This window comes from Arachis duranensis, chromosome 3 (genome assembly GCF_000817695.3).
Source record: "Arachis duranensis cultivar V14167 chromosome 3, aradu.V14167.gnm2.J7QH, whole genome shotgun sequence".
NCBI classification, from domain to species: domain Eukaryota; kingdom Viridiplantae; phylum Streptophyta; class Magnoliopsida; order Fabales; family Fabaceae; genus Arachis; species Arachis duranensis.
In genome coordinates, this window is record NC_029774.3 from 15,860,778 (window position 1) to 15,865,271 (window position 4,494).

Here is a 4,494-nt window from a genome sequence, read left to right on the forward strand (position 1 = left end):
TACCTCAGTCTTTAAGGTAAATTCGTCATGTGAATTAAGTTAATAATATTAGTTAAAACTATGTAAAATAAGCCTTTCTAGAATGAAAAATGTTGAGTGTTATATTACTTTAGCTTATGGGAGCATAAAACTTAAGAAATAAAAATCCACAAAATAACAAAGTTTGAGGAAATTAAATAAAGGATGAATATTATAATATATATAATAGAATTTATATTAACATAATTTATTTCAATTTCGAAATACACAATACCATAATATTGGTTATAGAGAAAAAGAAAGGATTTTTTTTTCGTTATAAATTATTAAAAATATTTATTTTTACGGAACACAGTTTTCATCTTTATTTATAGGAATGTACGTTTTTTTAGTAATTAGGGCAAGTTCGTCGTACCCCCGACGAACTCTATATATTTTATGGAGTTTGCCGCACCCCCGACGAACCCTATGCAAAGTTTTTCCCATAAATGGCCCTAACACAACGAAGTTGAGCACCGAACTTTGTTCTCGACAATCATTTTGGTCGTTGATTATCTCATTTTTTTACAATGGTGAGAAATCCACTGTTATCCATTTATTACGATGGAGAAATGGTGTATGATGAGGAATGTTCTATTGTTTTTAGATCGAACCAACCAATATTTACCCATCTGACAGCAGAAATCAATTGTTTAGAGCTGTTAAAGAATCTGGTATTACTTTCTGTGGAGATGCAAGAGACAAAGAAGGTGAAAAAATCTACTACAGATATCCAACCGAAATAGATGGTACTTTAATTTATAAAAGGTATGTCACAACTGTGTTGTTTCTGCTGGTGGTATATTTATGTGAACACGCTTGTGATAAAAACGTTATGGTATTTTGAATCAGGTATCGTCTGCGCGACGACGAGGACGTACATCTTATATGGTCTTGGCACAACTGCTGGGCAAACGCTCATCTGTTGGAGTTAGCTGTGTTCCTTGTCGATTTGGGTTGCTGAGGATCGTTTGCGGATACTGTCGACGATAGTCTGTTGAGTGGGCCTGTTAGACAAAATATCAGGCGGACAATGGTGGATCTGAATATGACTCCTGAAGGTAGTCAAGAAGGGTCTAATGTTGAAAGTCACGTTGGTTCCACTGTTAGGGATCCGATGATGGATCAGTTTGAAGTTAACCCCAATGATGGAGACGATGCCGAAGAAGAACCTGCCGAAATTTCTGATGATGGTGACGATGAAGAAGAAGAGATAAACTATTACGGTGACACACAAATTTTCTTGGCACAGCCCGCTATTTCCCAACCGTATGATCGCCCAGACCACTTCTCTAGGTTGAATCTCGAGGCAATGACGTTCGATTGGTTCTTTACCCAGGGAGGCCCTGAAGATGATCCAAGGAATGAGTTTGAGAGTGGACAACATTTTCAAAACAAGGAAGAAGTCATGTTGGCTGTTAAGACGTACAGCATAAGGAGGGCTGTGGAGTACAAAATAGTAAACTGTGACTAGTGGAGGTATAATGCACAGTGTATCCAGTTCGGACCGGGTTGTAATTGGAGCATACACATATCATATCTCCGTAAGGTAGAAAAGTGGGAGGTGAGGAGTTACACAGGTCCTCACAAAAGCATGCAAACTTCGATGGGGTAAGACCATTGATAAACCACTATTTTATGATTTATCTTGTGCTCAATTGAATGATTTTATCAATTCTTCACCCACTTATTCATATGAATTCACATGGTTTTACAATTCCTTCCTTATGATATGACATATGTGAAAACATGTTTCCTATGCTTTAGAAATATTAAATTTAATTATCCTTTATTACCATTCGATGCCGTGATCTGTGTGTTGAGTACTTTCAGGCTTTATAGGGCAGGAATGACTTAAAGGATGGAAAGGAAACATACAAAAATGGAAGAAAAGCACAAAATAGAGTTTTTGAAGAAACTGGCAGCGACGCGAACGCGTGGATGACGCGGACGCGTGCTTTGCGTAAACTGGAATCTGCGCGAACGCGTGCATGATGCGAACGCGTGACTCGCGCGAAACACAATTGACGCGGACGCGTGACTGACGCGGCCGCGTGTAAAAGCAACACTCCAGATGACGCGACCGCGTGAGCCACGCAGACGCGTGACGTGCACGATCTGCAGAATTTACAGAAGTCACCCCAGCGATTTCTGGACCCTTTTCGGTCCAAATCCAAGCCCAGAAAACACAGATTAAAGGCTATAAAGTGGGGGAATGCATCCATACTGAGGACAAGCTGATAATTGATAATTTTAGTTTTTAGATGTAGTTTTAGAGAGAGAGAGAGGTTCTCTCCTCTCTCTTAGAATTAGGATTTAGGATTTCTATTATGTTTAAGCTATGACCTCTTCAATTAAAGGTTCAATGTTACTTAATTTATGTTTCTCTTCCATTCTTAGATACTCTAATGCTTTTATTTGATTTATGTTGCCAAATTGGCTTATGAACTTTTCATGTTAGGATTTTCTTAATTAATGCAATTTGAGGTAATTTCAGACATATGATTTTTATTTAGCTTTCTACATTCTTGGCTTTGGTTGATTAATTGGTAACTCTTGAGTTGTCAAATTCATTGTGATTGATAATTGATATCTTTGCTGATTGATTTAGATTCCTATAACTCTAGTCTTTCCTTAGAAGTTGACTAGGACTTTAGGTGTTAATTTAATTTAACCACTTGACTTAGTGGGAGCAAAAATATAATTCTCATCACCATTGATAAGGATAACTAGGATAGGAATTCTAATTCTCATACCTCGCCAAGAATTTTCTTAATTATTAATTTATTTTTCTTGTCTTTTAAATTACTTGTTCAACCCTTTTAAAAATCCCAAAATATACCTTTGCATAACCAATAATAAATCATACTTCCTTGCAATTCCTTGAGAAGACGACCCGGGGTTTGAATACTTCGGTTATTTATTTTTATTGGGTTTGTTTAAGTGACAAACAAGACTTTTGTACGAAAGGATTCTCTGTTGGTTTCGAAACTATACTTACAACGCGATTATATATTTGTGAATTTCTTTACCGATAGAAATCCGATCGTCAAAATGGTACCGTTGCCGGGGAATTGCAAACGTGTGCCTTATTATTGGTTATTGTAAATATTTCTCTTTTACTTGTTTATTTGTTTTTGTTTTCCCTTTTTATTTCTATTAGTTACTATGAGTTTGATAAACCCCGTTTTTAGGGTTTATCTTCTGTTGAATTTAGAGTATTTTGCTAACCTTTTCTTACATTTAGCCAATGAATTAGCATGATTTTGTGATCTCTCCCGTATTTGTGCTTGAATGTAAAAACATGCTTTTTAAGCCTTTAATTTGGTAATTTTAATTCATCCTTGATTCCATAAGATGCCTTGATGTGGTTGCTAGTAATCTCAGGTTAAAATAGGCTAGGCATGGATCAAAAGAGCAAGGAAGGAAGCATGTAAGTGGAGAGAAGCACAAAAAGCCAAAGAACTGATCTCGGCCAAGGACGCGCACGCGCACAAGGCGCTCGCGCGCACCTCACGAAATTGGCCAGGGATGCGTACGCGTACCGTGCGCGTCCGCGCCGAAGGCCGCACGTGATTTTTAAATAGAAAATGTGCCCAGCGATTTCTGGGAAGCTGTGGGGCCCAGTTACAACCAATTTTGGCGCCAAAATGCTTTAAAGGACCAAGGATTAAAGGGGGAGGAATCATTCCATCAATCAATCTTTCATTCATTCACATTAGGATTAGTTTAGAGATAGTTTCTAGAGAGAGAAGCTCTCACTTCTCTCTAGAATTAGGGTTAGGTTTAGGTTAATCTCTCCTCTTAGATTTAGGTTTAATTCATGCTTTGATTTACTATTTCTTTATCAATTCTTACTCCTCTCTTCTCCTTCTTTCTAGTTTTGTACTTTAGTTCTTGTAATTCTTCACTTTGTTGTGGATCTATTTTTGTTCTTTTATTTTCTTTCAATAATGCAATTTGAGGTAATTCATGATAATTGTGATTTCCTTGATTGTTGTTTGATGAGCGGATAATTTGTACGCTTTTTGGCATTGTTTTTAGTATGTTTTTAGTATGATCTAGTTAGTTTTTAGTATATTTTTATTAGCTTTTAGTTAAAATTCACTTTTCTGGACTTTACTATGAGTTTGTGTGTTTTTCTGTGATTTCAGGTATTTTCTGGCTGAAATTGAGAGACCTGAGCAAAAATCTGATTCAGAGATTAAAAAGGACTGCAGATGAGGGTCCTGAGCAAAAATCTGATTCCGAGACCAAAAAGGACTGCAGATGTTGTTGGATTCTGACCTCCCTGCACTCGAAGCGAATTTTCTGGAGCTACAAAAGCCCAATTGGCGCGCTCTCAACGGCGTTGGAAAGTAGACATCCTGGGCTTTCCAACAATATATGATAGTTCAAACTTTGCCCAAGATTTGATGGCCCAAACCGGCGTACAAAGTCACCCTCAGAAATCCCAGCGTTAAACGCCGGAACTGG